The sequence below is a fragment of the Erythrolamprus reginae genome, chromosome 2 (genome assembly GCF_031021105.1).
Source record: "Erythrolamprus reginae isolate rEryReg1 chromosome 2, rEryReg1.hap1, whole genome shotgun sequence".
Lineage (NCBI taxonomy): Eukaryota > Metazoa > Chordata > Lepidosauria > Squamata > Dipsadidae > Erythrolamprus > Erythrolamprus reginae.
Genome location: NC_091951.1, coordinates 33,825,016 through 33,844,148, shown reverse-complemented (window position 1 = coordinate 33,844,148; position 19,133 = coordinate 33,825,016). Strand labels below are relative to the sequence as shown.

The following is a 19,133-nucleotide window of genomic DNA, read 5'->3' as shown; positions in this document are numbered from 1 at the left end:
AATCAATAAATCAATAAATCAATAAATCAATAAATCAATAAATCAATAAATCAATAAATCAATAAATCAATAAATCAATAAATCAATAAATCAATAAATCATCAGTTTTGCCCTAATCAATTCTGTATAAATTCTTCAAAATAGGAAAAAGCTCTGTTGCTAGAATTCTCTTTATCCTTTATCTCAATAAATATTGCTAAAGAGAACTTTGACAGAGTCATGCTACATAAAGAATTGTATTTACTTTGAGATCATCGCCAAAAGTCTGATATTTTCTTAAGAGTCCAGTTGACACTTACATTTTTGGGCTTGGGGGGAACATGTGGAATTTGGGGACCATATTGAGAACCAGTATCGGGTTCCTACCAAGTATGGGCCACACTGTGCACCAGTAGTAAAATGAGGGCTGCATGCGCAGCTTTGGGCGTCCAGCTTGTGTGCACATGCGTCCAAGCAAGAATTTGCTTCTGCGCATGTGCAGGAAGCAAAATCTTGTGAGGGGACTCACACATGCACAAGATTTTGGTGATTATTTTGCTTCCGCACAAAAGCAAAAAAAGTTGCCAAAATCTCTCGCACACACACCCTTGTGAGATTTTGCTTCCTGTGCATACGCAGAAGCAAAATTTCACTGGGACACACATGCACACAAGCTGCATGTGCAGTGCACTGATAGCAGCAGAAGAGGCAACCCCCACCTGTTGAGAACTCAGATGGCCAACCCCCATTTCCCAGAAGTCAAAAGAGTGCAGCGCCTTCCCATCAACTGCTCTATTTTCCCTCCTGATCTTTAGCTTATTTTAAATAAAGGTTTCCCTTGTCCAGTCATGTCTGACTCTAGGAGGCAGTGCTCATCTCCATTTCTTAGCCAAGGAAGCTAGCACTGGCCGAAGATACTTCCATGGTCATGTGGTCAGCATGGCTATATGCCAAGGCATATGGAATGCTGGTACCTCTCCATTGAATTGGTACCTATTGATCTATTTGCATTTAGAACTGCTCTGTTGGCAGGAGCTGAGGCAAGTAACAAGAGCTCATCCAGTCATGCGGGGTCTTAAGCCCAAGCTCTCAGCTTTCCAGGAGACAAGCTCAGTATGTTTAACTGCTTTATTTAATATATCTTTAAATCTACAGTATATTAATAAAAATGTAAATGCATCTTTGTTAGATGATGAGCCGGGGTGGCGCAGCAGGTAGAGTGCTGTACTGCAGACCACTGAAGCTAACTTGTAGATCTGAAGGTCAGCGGTTCAAACCTCATCACCAGCTCAAGGTTGACTCAACCTTCTATCCTTCCAAGGTGGGTAAAATGAGGACCCGGATTGAGGCTGGCTCTGTTAAAAAAGTGCTATTGCTAACATGTTGTAAGCTGCCCTGAGTCTAAGAAGAAGGGTGGCATAAAAATTGAATAAATAAATAAATAAATCTTTGTTAGGGAGGGCTAATCTCGAAAAGTACTTCACTGATTGCTTTGAAATTTTAACACAGCATTCCAAACAAATACAGCCCTTATGGTATATCTATATTTTATATGTGTGTGAGAGATTTCAGTGATTCTTTGCTTCTGCACATGTGCAGAAGCAAAGAAATCGCCAAAATCTCACACTCATGCGCATTCCCCTTGTGAAATTTTGCATCCTGCACATATGCAGAAGCAAAGTCTCACTTGGACAGACACGCACGCATGCCAGAGGTGCAGTGCTGTGTGCACAATACACCGGTAGCAGCAGGAGCAGCAACCCCCACCTGGTTGAATCCATATAGATACAAAAAGGGGTGAGAAAAAAATAATGAGATGCCGATGAAATGCAATTGTGCAGCTCCTATATCTTGCCCTTCAGTTCCCAAACTAACTTCCTGGTCTCAGGTGCAGTTTCCGTGATCTAGGAATGGCTCCTATTTTTGATGGAAATAACTTCGAAATAAATCATAGGGAGACAAGAAAAAATATCTCAGCAAATTCTCCAGATTACAAAAGGCATGCCCACAGGTGTCTTCCTATGAAACCAACTCCTTATCTGGCTTCACAGGAAGACAGTTTTGTTCAGGTTCCTAAGACTTTACAGTAGGAAACAATGGAACTTTTATATAGAAAATCACACGTGTCACTTTTAAGAATCTTGAATCACATGATGTTTCCCAGTTCAGGTCATTGAGACCACAGTAGCTGCTTAATATATTTTTAATCACAGTATAGCAGATCTTTGTTCTGCATGTACTTCAGTAAATTTCCTTAATATGTTTACCTTCCTTATTTGTCCTTATTTCTTCTTTAATATCCATTCTTAGCAACAACTTCTTTTTCCTGCTTCCTGGTATGCTAAAAAAAACCATAAGAACATAAGAAGAGCCATGCTGAATCAGGCCAAAGTCCATCGAGTCCAGCATTCTGTGTCACACAGTGGCCCACCAATTGTCCATGGGGATCTTGAGCAGAAAGAGAAGGCAAGACCCTCCCTTTCCCTTGACCCCCAACAAGTGGTACTCAAGGGAATCCTGGCTGCCTCAACCAACATAGAGGCAGCACTTAGACATCTGTTTCAATAACCAACTATATGCTTGGCATCCATGAATCTGTCTAATCCTGCCTTGAAGCTATCAAGGCTGACAGCTGTCATGACCTCTTCTGGAAGTGAACTCCATAAACCAATGACACTCTGGGTGAAGAAATATTTCCCTTGATTTGTCCTCACTTTCTTACCTATGAGCTTTAGAGAGTGCCCCCTTGTCCTAGTATTGTGTGATAGAGAAAAGAATTTTTCTCTATCCACCTTTTCTATCCCATGCATGATTTTATACACTTTGATCAAGTCACCCCTTAAAAGCCGTCTTTCAAGGCTGAAGAGACCAAGGCATTGTAACCTGGTATCGTAAGGGAGGTGCTCCATTTCCTTTATCATTCTTGTTGCCCTTTTTTGCACCTTTTCCAGTTCCATTATATCCTTCTTGAGGTGCGGTGTCCAGAACTGTACACTAAAGTGTTTTCTAAAACAGATTAGATCTTCAATCAACAAAATTATTCTATAACGACTGGAATATTAATAATTGGTTTTTTGCTTCTTCCTTCTTCCTTTTTACAATTCTAAGTTTTCAATTTTAAATCCATATTATATTATAATTATCTTGGTTTTGTACATGCATTGTTAAAAATCCTTGGTCTCCTGCTCCTCCTTAATTGAATTATATTTTTTCTTTTCTTCCAGATTGCCCTCTTCTTTTTATTCTCTTTTTCTTTTTTCCTTTACTTCCTTTCTTCCTCCTTCTCCTCTGGTTTTCCTTCTTCTTTTTCTTCCCCTGCTGTGCCAAACCAATTTCTTCTTTTTTGATATAATCTTGGACTTAGAGTAATAAGAATTTACGAGTTATATCTTGAATATTGAATTCTAATTGTATTTGTACTTGAACTATATTCCAAATTCCAGTGTGTATTTGAACTTTTATTGTGGTTTGCCTAGGGTAATCAATCGTGTAGGTTTGGAATTTATAGTAATTTTCTACATATTGCCAACATAAAATAATATTAATTTCAAATTTCAAAATGTCAAGTACTTCTACCTACACCAAAACAATTAAGAAGCAGACATCTGCCACATCCTCCCCCCTAGGCTCACCTCATCCATCCCCCGCACAGCCGGTCTTATCAACAACTATGTTTATCAAGGAGAAGGACAAAGAGAAACCACAACAACCTTCGCTGGCCTCAATCCAAGAGACACTAACTGCATTAAATGACTTTATGCTTCAATCTCAACGTGATGCAACCCAGCAGAGAGACGAAATAAAAGCTGAAATGGCTGATATGAAAGTAGACACAGGAGAGATGAAAGACCAGATGAAGGAGATCAAACAAGCCTTGAAAGACAGTGAAGACCGAATGAAAGTAGCTGAAGACAAGGCGGAGAAAATGGAGAAAAGAATTGATCACCTTGAGGACAGAGTAGATTCACGCTACAGAAGACATGATGAATCAATCACACATCTGGAAATGCATCGTGCGTCATATGGGCTACGATTTCAAAATATAATAGAAGAAAAGGATGAAGATTTAAAGGCCATTATGGCTGACATTATTGGGAAAATCCTCAAGATGGACCCACTTGAAATAATAAAAGAAATCGATGAAGTCTTCAGAACTTCGAACAGTTACATACGCCGTTTCAACCTTCCACGAGAGACTCACATCAAATTTGTAAGAAAAACTTTGAGAGATGACATATTGCACTGGTCAAGAACTGGTCAATTACAACACAAAGGTAAAGAAATAAAAATATTAAAACAAATTCCAAGACGTGTTCGAGAGACCAGAAGAGACTACCATTTTTTGACCAAACTCTTGATCAAAGAGAACATAACTTTTCGCTGGCTCATTCCACAAGGACTGTCATTGACATGGAAATCAACAAGATATAAGTTGGAGAATCTGGACCAAGCAAGAGACTTTTATGAAAATAGTGGAATAAGCGAAATGGAACAGTTAACAAGAGAACTTGAAGCAATGCAGGCGGAAGCCATGGGGGCATCTGCACAAGTGGAGGAGCAGGAACACGGGGCCAGAAGAAAGCAACCCCAGTGGGAAACCAAGAAGTACAATAAATGACCACATTGAGAGACTTAAAAATTTTCTCTGTAAATGTCAATGGACTAAATGAACCAAAAAAAAGAAAACAAATATTTTCTAAAATTAAGAACCAAACGGCTCAAATTGTTATACTTCAAGAAGTACATATAAAAAAAAGTAATCAGAACTTATTGCTAAATAATAAAATTGGAAATATGTATGCTGCATTAGCAGATCAAAGGAAAAGAGGAGTAGCAATGTATGTTAAGAGTTCTATAAATTCCAAACAATTATTTAGTGACAACGAAGGTAGAATTTTGATTGTCCAGGTCAATATTGAACCTAGACCTCTTGCTATTGCTTCTATATATGCCCCAAACGATGATCAAATTGCATTTTAGAAAAAACTACACCAAAAAATTATAGAGTTAAATTTGGAAAATATGTTAATTATTGGAGATTTTAATGCCATAACAAATAGGCAATTAGACCATTCGGGGGAGAAGAAAAATAGTAAAAAGAAAAAAAAGAATTTATTACTCTCCACTTTTCAAAAAATGAAAGCAGAATTGTTACTGAATGATATCTGGAGGGAAAGACATCCCCAAAGAAGGCAATATACTTTCTACTCAAACCCCCACAAAATTTGGACTAGAATAGATATAGTGTGGGCTCCTAAAACAACAGCAGAGTATATACAAGAGGTCGAAATAGATGTTAATACTTGGGCGGACAATAACCCAGTTATAGTCTACATGAAAAATAGTAAAAAGCATTATAACTGGCAAATGAATAGAAACATTTTGAAAGAGAAAGAATATAAAGAATGGATTGAAAAGGAATTAAAAATATTTTTCGAAATTAATAAAAATACAGATACTACTCCCCAAAATTTATGGGATGCAACTAAAGCATACATAAGAGGATTAACAATATCCTACACAGCAAAAGATAACAAAGAAAAGAAAAGAAAATATAAACAATTAACGAATGAATTAAAACAATTAGAATTTATATCACAACAAAATATGAAAAATAAGGATTTGGGGAAAAAAAATTTAATCAAACATAAAATTAGACTGGAAGAACAAAACCAGATACAGTGAACCCTCGATCATCGCGAGGGTTCCGTTCCAGGACCCCAAGCGATGATCGATTTTTCGCGAAGTAGCGGTGCGGAAGTAAAAACACCATCTGCGCATGCGCAGATGGTGTTTTTACTTCCACCGCCGCCCGCCCTTCGCCCGCGCACCCCGTTGCTTGCGCCTGGGGTTTCCTGGGGAGCGCACGCGTTGCTGGGGTCGCTCCCCAGCTGGGGAGCGGATCTGGGGTTTCCCCAAGCGCGCGCGCGTTGCTGGGGCCGCTTCCCAGCTGGGGAGCGGATCTGGGGTTTCCCCAAGCGCGCGCGCGTTGCTGGGGCCGCTTCCCAGCTGGGGAGCGGATCTGGGGTTTCCCCAAGCGCGCGCGCATTGCTGGGGCCGCTTCCCAGCTGGGGAACGGATCTGGGGTTTCTCCAAACGCGCGCGCGTTGCTGGGGCTGCTCCCCAGCTGGGGAGCGGATCTGGGGTTTCCCCAAGCGCGCGCGCGTTGCTGGGGCCGCTTCCCAGCTGGGGAGCGGATCTGGGGTTTCCCCAAGCGCGCGCGCGTTGCTGGGGCCGCTTCCCAGCTGGGGAGCAGATCTGGGGTTTCTCCAAACGCGCGCGCATTGCTGGGGCTGCTCCTCAGCTGGGGAGCGGATCTGGGGTTTCCCCAAGCGCGCGCGCGTTGCTGGGGCCGCTTCCCAGCTGGGGAGCGGCCCCAGCAACGCGTGCGCGTTTGGAGAAACCCCGGCTCCACCCCCCAGCTGGGAAGCGGCCCCAGCAACGCGCGCGCGCTTGGGGAAACCCCAGATCCGCTCCCCAGCTGGGGAGCAGCCCCAGCAACGCGCGCGCGTTTGGAGAAACCCCGGCTCCGCTCCCCAGCTGGGAAGCGGCCCCAGCAACGCGCGCGCGCTTGGGGAAACCCCAGATCCGCTCCCCAGCTGGAGAGCAGCCCCAGCAACGCGCGCGCGTTTGGAGAAACCCCAGATCCGTTCCCCAGCTGGGAAGCGGCCCCAGCAATGCGCGCGCGCTTGGGGAAACCCCAGATCCGCTCCCCAGCTGGGGAGCAGCCCCAGCAACGCGCGCGCGTTTGGAGAAACCCGGCTCTGCTCCCCAGCTGGGAAGCGGCCCCAGCAACGCGTGCGCGCTTGGGGAAACCCCAGCTCCGCTCCCCAGCTGGGCAGCGGAACTGGGGTGTCCCCGCGCGTGCCGCCCGCCCACCCACGCCGTTGCTCGCGCCGCCGCTGGGGTCTTACGGGGCAAGAGGGGAAAGACCCAGGGAAGCCACCCAGCTTCCCAGCTGGGGAACTCCACCATCTACGCATGCGTGGCCATAGAAAAAAAGGCACACATGCGCAGATGGTGGAGTTTACTTCCGGGTTGAAAACTCGCGAAATAGCCCTTTCGCGATGCTTGAGGACGCGAAACTCGAGGGTTCACTGTACTGGAAAAAATAAAAAGAGCTAAGCAACAATATTTTGAACATGCCAATAAACCAGGTAGATGGTTAGCATATAAACTGAGAAAACAGAGACAATCTAAATTAATTAAATATTTAGAAGACAAAGATGGAACAATAAAATATGACACAGAGGGAAAAGCAAACATAGTACAATTTTTTTTTAAAGAATTGTATAAAGATGATAATATCGAGGAAGATGAAGTATTTAAATACTTAGAGAGTTCAGAGTTACCACAATTAACAGAAGAACAACAGGAGAGGATGGAGAGTCCCATAACAATGGAAGAACTCCTTATAACTATTAAGAAGCAAAAAAACAATAAAGCCACAGGACCTGATGCTATCCCAGCAGAGTGGTATAAAATAGAAAATGAAACATTAAGAAATAATATGCTGCAAATTTTTAATGAATGCAGGTTAGATGGTAAAATTCCCAAATCATGGTCTGAATCTTTGATAACTTTAATTCACAAATCAGACACAGCAAAGGAAAAAATTAAAAACTATAGACCAATATCATTATTAAATGTAGATTATAAAATATTTATTGCAATATATGCAGATAGGTTGAAAACGGTAATAAATAGTAAAATTCACTCAGACCAAAATGGTTTCCTGCCAGGTAGACAAATTAAAAATAATCTTAGAACAATTATTAATGTATTAGAACACTATGAGCAACATTCAGACAAAACATTATCATTAATGTTCTTAGATGCTCAAAAAGCTTTTGATAATGTTAATTGGACATTTATAAAGATGCAATTAAATAAAATGAGATTCGGCCCTAAATTTGTTAATTTAATAGACGCTATTTATTCAGAACAAACAACAAAAATTATATTAAATAATGAGCAATTGGAAGTGTTTAAAATAAATAAAGGAGTTTGACAAGGATGTCCTATTTCACCCCTCCTGTTCATTATGACTTTAGAAACACTATTAATAAAAATAAGAGCAGACCCAAAGATAAAAGGGTTAACAGTTGGAAAAGAGATATATAAAGTCCAGGCTTTTGCAGATGATCTGACCTTTATAATGGAAGATCCGATAGTTACGGCACCAAGACTAATCCAGATAATAGAGCAATATGGTAAGGTAGCAGGTTTGAAAATAAATTTAAAAAAAACAAAATTTATAACCAAAAACATGAATAAATCACAAGAAAGCAATTTAGAATGTATTACTGGAATACAAATAGTTAAAAAGTAAAGTATCTGGGAATATGGCTAACAGCCAAAACAATAACATTAAAGAATGATAATTATATAAAATTAATTAATGAAATTAAAAAGGATTTAGAAATATGGAATAACTTAAAAATATCCTTTCTGGGAAGAATTGCTACAATTAAAATGAATATCTTACCTAAGGTATTATTTTTATTTCAAGTGATCCCAATAAATCCAGGGGCAAATTTTTTAAAAAATCTAACAAATGTGGTTAGAAAATTTTTATGGCAAGGAAAAAAGGCAAGAATCAAGATAAATATGTTAGAAGATATAAAAGAGAGGGGGGGTTTTGCCCTCCCAAATTGGAAATTATATTACCAGGCAGCCGCCTTAACATGGATTAAAAATTGGATAACTCTAGAGCAGTGTTTCCCAACCGGTGTGCCACGGCACACTGGTGTGCCGCGAGACATGGTCAGGTGTGCCGCGAAGAAATAAGCTCAGCTTCTGGTCTCGCAACTTTTTGCGAAGAGAAAAAAGTTGTGAGACCGGAAGCTGAGCTTGCTTCTTTGCGCCTTCCAAGTTTTCCAGCAGTTGTGGCGCCCCGCCCGGCTGGAGCTTCCCTGTCAGCAGGTGAGCTTTGGGGCTTGGTGGTAGGGCAGCGGCAGCGGGAGGGCGGCGTGCAGGGGGAGGGGGAGGGCGGCGGCAGCGGCAGCGGGCAGGAGCCATGCCATGGGGCGGTGGCAGGGTGGTCCCTCTCTCTCTTCCCCTCTCTTGCTTTCTCTTTCTCTCCCCCCCCTCTCCCTCTCTCTTTCTCCCAGTAGCCGTGGGGCGACGTCAGGGTGATCAGCTGTGAGGCGGAGCTCCGGAACAGAGGAACAGAGGCACCGACGGCGGCAGCTGGAAATGCTGGAATTGCGTGGCTGGCACTTGCCTGCTGGCTGGACCAGGACGGAGGCTCAAGCCCCACGTCCATGCCCAGCACAACGCCAGAAATGTACGGCGTCTAGCCACCGCCGTCTGTGCCTCCGTTCTGGAGCTCCGCCTCAAGCTGATCACCCTGCTGTCGCCCCACGGCTACTGGGAGAAAGAGAGAGGGGGAGAGGGGGGAGAGAAAGAGAAAGCAAGAGAGGGAGAGAGAGAAAGAGAGAGGAAGAGAGGGGGAGGAGAGAAAGAGAGAGAAAGATAAAACAAGAGAGGGAGAGAGAGAAAGAGAGGGGGAGAGGGGGGAGAGAAAGAGAGAGAAAGAGATAGCAAGAGAGGTAGAGAAAGAAAGAGAGAGGAAGAGAGGGGGGATAGAAAGAGAGAGAAAGAGATAGCAAGAGAGGGAGAGAGAAAGAGGGAGAGAGGGGGGAGAGAAAGAGAGAGAAAGAGATAGCAAGAGAGGTAGAGAGAGAAAGAGAGAGGAAGAGAGGGGGATAGAAAGAGAGAGAAAGAGATAGCAAGAGAGGGAGAGAGAGGAGAGAGGGAGAGAGGGGGTAGAGAAAGAGATAGCAAGAGAGGGAGAGAGGGGGGAGAGAGAAAGAGATAGCAAGAGAGGGAGAGAGAAAGAGAGAGGGAGAGAGGGGGTAGAGAAAGAAGGAGAGAGAGGGGGTAGAGAAAGAGATAGCAAAAGAGAGAGAGAGAAAGAGAGATAGCAAGAGAGAGGGAGAGAGAGGGGGGAGAGAAAGAGAGAAAGCAAAAGAGAGAGAGAGAAATAGAGATAGCAAGAGAGAGAAAGAGAGAGGGAGAGAGGGGGGAAGAGAGAAAGAGAGAAAGACAGCAAGAGAGAGAAAGCAAGAGAGAGAGAGAAAGAGGGGGGAAGGAGGGTGAGGGAAAGACAGAGAGAGGGAAGGAGGGAGAGAGAAGGAGGGCAAAAAAGAGAGGAAGGGAGGGAGAAACAAAGAGAGATGGAGAGAGAGGGGAAAGAAAGAGGAGGGAAGGTAGAGAGAGAGAGAAAGAGGGAGAGAGAAAAATAGAGCGAAAGGGAGGAAGATAGATATTTTTTGTCCAAACTTTTTTTTACACACACCCCGCCCCCCCGCCCCGCTCAATGTTCCCCAGGATTTTGTAAATGTTAATAATGTGCCGCGGCTCAAAAAAGGTTGGGAAACACTGCTCTAGAGGATACGAGAACATTAAAATTAGATGGACATGATCTTATGCTTGGCTGGCATGCCTTTGTTTGGTATGATAAAGACAAAAATCATTCTTATTTCAAAAGACATACATTAAGAAAATATTTATTTGATGTATGGAAAGATATAAAGAAAAACCACTTCTTAACAATTCCGGATTGGGTTGCCCCATTAGATGCAATAATACATCCAAATTCTATCAAGGATACAAGAAAAATAAGATATAAAGATTTGTTAGATGATCAAATGAAATTAAAAACTAGAATTAAATTACAAGACGAAGGGATACAAATCGATTGGTGGCATTATGCACAGATTAGATCTAGATACCAGAAAGACAGTATACTTTATATATTCAATAAAAATAAAAATTTGTTAAGTGATTTAATTACTAAAAATCAAAACAGGGTGATTGGGAAAATATACAAATATTTGATTGCTCACAAGAACATTGATTTAACATTAAAAGATAGTATGATACTGTGGTGCAGAAATATTGGCAAAGAAATAGATTTAGACACATGGGAGAAAGTTTGGATGTGTAATTGGAAGATGACAAAATCAGTTTCTTTGAAAGAGAATCAAATTAAAATGTTCTATAGATGGCATCTCCCACCAAGTAGAATAGCAAAAATGTTCCCCAAGACATCACCTTTGTGTTGGAAATGTAAGAAAGAAATAGGATCCTACTACCACCAATGGTGGACATGTAATAAAGCTAAAATGTACTGGAAAATGATAGAGAAAATGACAAAAGAGATTACAAAGCAAAAAATAGAAATTACCCCAGAGTTCTGTTTACTAGGAATTACTAACCAAAATTATAAAAAAGAAATCTTGTATCTAATTATACATATTTTTACAGCGGCAAGGATTATTTACGCGCAAAATTGGAAAGGGGAAAATATCCCCAAAGAAGAGGGAGTTATTACAAAAATATTAGACTGCGCGGAGATGGATATGATGACAAGACGCTTGAATGATCAAGAAGAAATGAAATTTTATGAAACATGGAACAATGTTTATGAATGGATAGATAAGAAAAAATAATAATAATAGAAGATTATTAATAAGTTTAGACACTTTGGTTTAAATCTTTCTTTTCTTTTTATTGAGACTAATATTAGATTTAGTTTATATACATAGAATTGACAAGATTGTTTGACTTTATATTAGTTATAACTATTTTTCCTTTTTACAATATTACTTTTTCCTTACTAGATATTTTTGTATTAGTAGTATTGAATTATGCATTTCATCATCTATTCCTTTTTCTGTATCTGCATTTATACTTTTGAGAAAAGCGGTGAGGATACATCCCCACATTCTATGTTGAATGTTTGTAAGTCTGTATGTTATTTTAAGAAAATTAATAAAAATATTGGAAAAAAAAAAGCCGTCTTTCAAGGCTGAAGAGACCAAGGCATTGTAACCTGGTATCGTAAGGGAGGTGCTCCATTTCCTTTATCATTCTTGTTGCCCTTTTTTGCACATTTTCCAGTTCCATTATATCCTTCTTGAGGTGCGGTGTCCAGAACTGTACAAAGTACTCCAAGTGTGGTCTCACCATCGATTTGTACAGAGGCAATACAACGCTTGCTGACCTATTTTCATATCCATTTATTGGGTTTACCAGATTAAGCTTTTCACTTTGTTTATTTTTTTAAAAAGAATCATGGTATTTGCTCTGCCAGTTATGGTCTTTTTGTATATTTGGTTAAGTAAAAAATTTACAGGCATAAAGTAATCGTTGTTGAGTGTTCCAGAAATCAGGACTCCCATGAAAAATCGGTACTAAAAATGGCGTAAGGTCCCTAGATTTATTTTGCCTGTTGAATAAAGAGGTAGGTACATTTTAAAATGTGAGCCTAATTCTCAGTGATGGGCTACCAAATGGCAGCGCCGGACTTACCCGGCGGCAGGCTTTGCTGGAGGGACTGGGAGACACGGTCCCTCATGGCGGCCGCCATTTTGGATCCCGGGCGAAGTCTCGCGATGCGAGACTTCGCTCGGGAGGTCAGGCCTAATTGGCCAGGCTCCTGATTGGTCCGGGCGGGGCCTGCCTGCCCTATATAAGGGCGAGCAGGCCCGGGGCTCTCCCTTTTCGCCCGGACTGCAGAGCCTCGAGCAGACATTTGGTAGTCTGCTCGCGGCAGCCATTTTGTGTGCAGCCTCGTGCGAGGCGCCATTTTGTGGCCTGTGGAGCAGCGAAAAGCCTTCTTTGACAGCGGAGCCAGCATCGGCTGGGCTCCGCTCCGGTTTGGAGCCCCATTGTCCTCATTGGGGAGCTGGTGTGGGGTGCTGCCTGTTGGTGGCCTCGCGGGCCCGCGGGGGTTCCTGGGGGGCTTGTAGGCCTTGTTCATAAAAGGCCTGGTGGTGGGCCTTGCTGCCACCATAGGGAGGGGTTGTGGTTTGGCCTCCTGGGAGGTTTGCACTTCTGAGGCCTGCTGCTTAGGGCAGGCCTTGCCTAGTGGGTGCAGGGTCCTTTGGGGGGTTTGTCACGCCCTCTCCCCTTCTTTCTGGTTAATAACAGAATCACAAGTCAAGGTTAATGGCCCCTAAAAAGCGGCCAGCTCAGGCCCTCCCGGCCCAACCAATGGTGCGGCCTAGGAGGGCTGCCAGGCCGTCTGCCCGGGCTCGGGCTGCGGCAGAGGGGCCCCCGGGGGTGGGCCCGGTGGTGGTGGGGGGGTTTATGCCCACGGTCCCTCAACCCGAGGTTTCCCCTTCTCTTTCTTGGGCCAGGGTCCTGGAGCGGCTCGATGAACTGGAGCGGTGGCGGTCGGGTGCTGGCCCGGAGGGGCTTCCCATGACTGCTGCTGCAGCCTGGGGTGCCGACCCCGAAGAGGAGCCGGCCCAGGCGGGGCAGGTTGCCCACACCACGCAGCTGGCACACACCGTGCAGACGGCCCCGGCGGGGCAGATGGCCTAGTCGGGGCAGTGGTCATCGTTGCAGGGACCAACAAGGATGGGTCCCCCGTGGATGGCTTCTACCCCTTACGGGGCAGGTGAGGTCGCACCACACGTAGGCACTTCACCGCTCCTTCCCGTGCAGGGTCCCGGGTTCATCCCGCCCGCATTGGGGAGGGGCACCAGCTTCATGGGGGCTGCTGCGGGCACCTGTGGACAGGTCTGGTCCCCGCCGGCCCCGCCAGTAGGGGCCCCGGGGGTATCTTTCCCACCTGGGGCGGGGGTGGGGGGTTGGATCCCTCCTCAGTCGGCCATTATGCCACCGCCCCCTTTTGTGTATCCATCGGGGCTTGGTGTGCTGGGATCGGGGGCCACCATGGTGTGGAACCCGTTCGCCAGCATCAAGCCTGGGGCCATCCCTTGTGGGTTGCCCGCGATGCCTTTAGGTTACCATCTTCACCCGTCGGTGAAGGAGGCAATATGGTGGGGGGAGTATGTCGACCTTTTCTCCATTTTAAACAGGGAGGTCCCTAAACAGGACAAGGAGGTGGTACCTGGGGAGAAGGTTAAGAAAACAAAGGTCACAAAGTGTTTCAGCTCTTGGCTGTACGCTTTTCTGACCTTTGCGTCGGTTGTAATTCAGAGGCAGCCGGGAAGGGCCGCTGCCTTGCTGAAATATATCGACCTCATTGCGAGGGCCCACTTTGAATATGGGGGAACAATATGGAGGCATTACGATAAGGGGTTCAGGATGCGTATTGCCCATGACCCCTACTTGCCCTGGGATATGGTGGTTCCGGACCTTTGGTTCCAGGCCACGTATATGTCGGGGAAGGAGGGCTGCGATAGGACCGATAGCGGTCACTTTATGGAAGAGGAGCCCGTGACGCCCGCGCCGGCCAAGGCCGTGGCGGGCGTCGTCGGGAAAGGGGCCTCTTTGGTGTGCCACGAGTTCGCTGCAAAGGGGGCGTGTTTTCGTCCCATTTGCAGGTTTCGTCACGCCTGCGGGAGTTGTGGGGGGAACCATTCCGCAGCCGTGTGCCCCCGCCCCAAGAAGGGGGCTGAAAAGAAGGGCAGGGGTCCCCCGAAGCCTCCCCCACCTGTTGGGGGAAAAGGGGCCCAGCCCAATTAATTTGCGAGTGCTTGAGGGTTGGTTGGGTGACTACCACCCTCGCCCGAGAGCGGACGCTCTCTGGCTAGGCTTCTCAGAGGGGTTTCGGATCCCTTACATGGGTGTTAGGAGGGCCTTCATGTCTGACAACCTTAGGTCGGTTGTTGGTCATGAAGACATTGTTAGGGAGAAGATTCGGAAGGAGGTGGCCGAGGGCAGGGTCCTCGGGCCCTTCCCGGAACCGCCCTTCCCGAATCTTCGTGTGTCTCCCTTAGGTGTGGTCCCCAAAAAGGCGAGTGGTGAATTTAGGTTGATTCACCATTTGTCTTTTCCAAAAGGGGAGTCAGTGAATGATTTCATTCCTGACGAGCTGTGTTCAGTCCGGTATGCATCCTTTGATGCAGCCGTGACTATGGTTAGGAAGTGTGGGGTGGGAGCCCTTATGGGTAAATGCGACATTAAGTCGGCATTCCGGCTCCTCCCCATACACCCAGACGACTTTGAGCTGTTGGGCTTCCATTTCGAGGGGGGTTATTACGTGGACAGAGCCTTGCCCATGGGTTGCTCTGTCTCGTGCTCTCTTTTCGAGAGTTTTAGCACCTTTTTGGAGTGGGCGCTCAGGAGGCAAAGTGGTCTGGGTACTGTCGTTCACTACCTTAATGATTTCCTGTTGGCGGGGCCTGCGCATTCGGAGCAATGTTTTGCTATGATGCGGGACTTCGAAGCCCTTTGTGCTCAATTGGGGGTGCCTTTAGCCTCTGAGAAGACCGAAGGCCCCGCTACCAGGATTACCTTTCTGGGTATTGAATTGGACTCAGAGGAGCAATCTTCCAGATTGCCCCTAGAGAAGTTGGTCAAGATTAAAAGGAAGCTTGATGAGGTGCTGGGCTGCCGGAAGGTGACCCTACGGCAGCTTCAGGAATTGGCAGGCATTCTTAATTTTGCCTGTCGGGTAGTTGTTCCGGGTAGGGCTTTTTCCAGGAGGTTGTATGACGCGATGAAGGGGCTCCGTTTGCCCCATCATCGTACCCGCCTCTGCGCTGGGGTCAGGGCTGACCTCGGCGTGTGGCGGGATTTCTTGGTCAGGTTTAATGGTTTGTCTTTTTGGAGGCACGAGCTTCTTTTGGAAGCTGAGTTGCAGCTCTGCTCTGATGCCGCGGGGACTTGTGGTTTCGGGGTGGTGTTAGGTGACCAGTGGTGCTGGTCGGCATGGCCTCCGGAATGGAGTGCCTCTTCGTTGGTTAAGGACCTGACGTTCTTGGAGCTCTTCCCCTTAATAGTGGCCTTAGAGCTTTGGGGGGAGCAGTTTAGGGACAAGACCGTGCACTTTTGGTGTGACAACCTAGCGGTTGTCCATGTGGTGAATGCCCTGTCCTCAAAGAGCGACAGGGTCATGCGGCTTGTCCGCCATTTTGTGCACAGGTCCTTGTCTCTAAATGCATTGTTTTTGGCTAAGCATGTCCCCGGGTTGGATAACGGGGTCGCTGATGCCTTGTCCCGTGGTCAGTTGTCCAGGTTTCGGACCCTGGCCCCGTGGGCCCGAGAGTTGCCAGAAGCGTTCCCCAGCCACCTCTGGAGTCTGGGGGGGATCCAGAGTGGTGGAGAGGAGGCATCCCGGGCAATCTCCTTGTCTGTAGCGCCCGGCACCCTCAGGGCATACCAGCGTGCAGGTAAGGAGTTTGGGGAGTTCAGGCAGGGCAGGGGTTACCAGCTTAGTTGGCCTGTCCCTGTAGAGCACTTGGCCGAGTTTTGCGTCCAGCTTAGGCAGCGTGGCCTGTCAGTTAGGACGATCCGGTCCCGGTTAGCCGGCCTCGCCTTTCTGTCCAAGGCGGGGGGGGTTGCAGATCTTTCGGGTGACTTTCGCATCCGGAAGATGCTGGAAGGCTGGCTTAGGGAGCAAGCGGGGGCCCCTGGTGACACTCGTCAGGCTCTGACGGTGGAGCAGCTGTCTTTAATCAACGTGGTTTTTGGCAGTCTGTGTTCCTCATTGTACGAGGCCCGTCTTTTTAGGGCAGCGGCTTGTGTCATGTTTTTTGGGGCCCTTAGGGTCAGCGAGGCCATGGCTTCATCTCAGGCTGACACTTCGCTCCGTGCCTTCCAGTATGCTGATCTGGCCTTTAGACAAGGGGGGGTGTCCCTTGTAGTAAGGCGGTCTAAGACAGATCAGCTGCGCAGAGGGGTTACCATCCAACTTAGTGCGGCCACCGACCAGTCGGTGTGTCCGGTGGCCGCCCTACAGCTTTATTGTGGGCTGCGGGGGTCAGGTCAGGGGTACCTGTTTAGGCATTGGGACGGTACCCCTCTGACCCGTTTCCAATTTTGGGCGCTAGTATCCAGGGCAATGGCCCAGGTGGGCATGGATCCCTCCGGTTACGGAACGCATTCGTTCCGTATCGGCGCCGCCACTAGCGCGGCACTTTCTGGTTTCCCGGCCCATCGGATTCGGGAGATCGGCCGCTGGCGGTCAGTGGCATATTTGGGTTATGTTAGGCCCGCTGAGGATCCTAGGCAGGGCTTAGGCTAGGTAACCTCTCTGTGTGTGTGTCCTCTTGCAGGTCCCCAGGCTAACATGAAACCGACGGCGCTGCTGTGTGGCCACAGCATGATTTTTTGGGCCGGCCGCTCGGCAGCCAGGAGCGCCATCGGGACCCAGCTGTCCCTGGGGCAGTGGGTCAGGGTTGCCTGGATGGGCCGGAGAGGTATGCGGTGGGAGGGTCTCCTACCGTCGTTGCTGGGCGGTCAGCATTCTGTGGCTGCGCCCGGCAGTATAGGGGGCGGCTCCTGGAGTCGTGCCCAAGTGGGTTTGGGTGGGCAGCATCCTGTGGCCGCACCCAGGTGGCTGGTATTGCACTTAGGTGGCAATGACCTGTGCATGCTGGGAGGCCTGGCGCTGATCATCCAGGCACGCGAAGACCTGCAAAGGCTTCGTGAGGTATGGCCCACCACGCAAGTGGTGTGGTCAGAAATATTACCTAGGCTTGTGTGGAGGGACGCCTCTTCCCTTAGGGCCATTCACCGGGCTAGACGAAGGGTGAATAGGGCTATGGGTAAAACAGTTAGGGAACTAGGTGGGGTTGTAGTGCCCCATCCCCTTATCACCATAGACCGGCCATGGCTTTACCGGGCCGACGGCGTTCACCTGTCAGAACAGGGGAACGCCATTTTCTTACAGGACCTGCAGCGGTCTCTGCGTGAGCTGGCGCAGCTAGAGGGGGGAGTCGGGGGGCCAAGATAGAGATCTGACCCCCGCTCCTGTGGCAGGTTAGGGGCGGAAAACTGGGGTGGTTTAGCAACCGCGCGTTCTCCCTTGGGCATCTTTGGGGATGATTGACAGGTTCTCCGCAAGCTCATGGAAGGAGTTTCTGCCTGAGCAACTGGGGGGAACCTGTCTTTGGGTCCTGCACCTTTAATTCCCGGATTCGGGTTAGCCGGTGGGACCCCCCTCATGCACAGCATGGCAGGGTCGCAGGTGATGGTCTGGCCCCTCACCTGGACTTGCATCGAGATACGCCCATGAGTTGCCCAGGAATGTTTTTTGGCATAACGTCATTTCCGCCCCGGAAGTATTTGTTTGACCCTGCAGGTCCATTTCCGGGTCATAGTTGATTATGCTAATTTATGCAAAGTATTGAATAAATTATGCAAATTTTATGTTAATAAAAATGACCCAATTTAAATCCAGCTCTTGTGTCCGTGTCGTTACTCCGTCTCTCCAGCAAATTTTCACTACCACACTGTGGGCGTGGCTTATGCTTTTGTTTCAACATCTTTCAGTGCAAATTTCAGTGTTTTAGGGTGGAGCTCCATTTTCACTACCCCACTGCGTTCCCCCCTGTCCGGGCAGTAACCCACTCCTGATTATCTACTATATAAAGTATATGTACACACACACGCACACACAGCTCTTCTAAAATTATACACATTCAACCTCATTTACTGTGATAGGAAAAACATACCTGGAGCCCAGAAGGGAAAAAAAGGGAAAAAAATCAAAATTTTACTACCAGTACTGTGTACCTGACCAAAATTTTGCTACTAATATCACGTACCTGACCATACCCGTAGGAGCCCACCACTGCTAATTCTTTGCAATGGACTCATTGTCCACTATATAATCTCCCATGCCTATGCAATTTCAAGTGAAGAAAATTATAAGCAAAAATTAGGGAAATAGTTCTCTTTATTATTTGTGTGGATTTTGATCCCCTCCAAACATGCCGCCACCCCATAAATTTCTAAAAGAATTTCCCCATCTTTTTGTGATAGTAGTACAGTGTTCCCTCGATTTTCACGGGTTCGAACTTCGCAAATAGCCTATACCATGGTTTTTCAAAAAATATTAATTTAAAAATGCGGTTCTTTTCCTATACCACGGTTTTTCCCACCCAATGACATCATATGTCATCGCCAAACTAATAATCTTTGCAAATAAATAACAAAAAAATAATTATTGTTAATAAATAATTATGTTTATAAATATCAGGATCACTAAGTGTCTTCTTCAATGGTGAGTACCAGTAATAATGGTGAGTAAATGGTTGTTAAGGGAATGGGAAATGGTAATTTAGGGGTTTAAAGTGTTAAGGGATGGCTTGTGATACTGTCCATAGCCAAAATTGGTGTATTTACTTCCACACCTCTACTTCACGGAAATTCGACTTTTGCGGGTAGTCTCGGAACGCATACCCAGCGGAAATCGAGGGAACACTGTATAGCCTCAGTTATAG

At 46.5% G+C, this 19,133-nt stretch overlaps 1 long non-coding RNA gene across 1 annotated transcript; it reads left to right on the top strand.

The window, feature by feature from the left end:
* The first annotated feature begins 1,168 nt into the window (after positions 1–1,168).
* Positions 1,169–11,783, top strand: LOC139160122 (uncharacterized). The gene is made up of 2 exons (XR_011557886.1): positions 1,169–1,300; positions 11,254–11,783. It is a non-coding gene; the product is annotated as an uncharacterized lncRNA (long non-coding RNA).
* Positions 11,784–19,133: the final 7,350 nt, after the last annotated feature.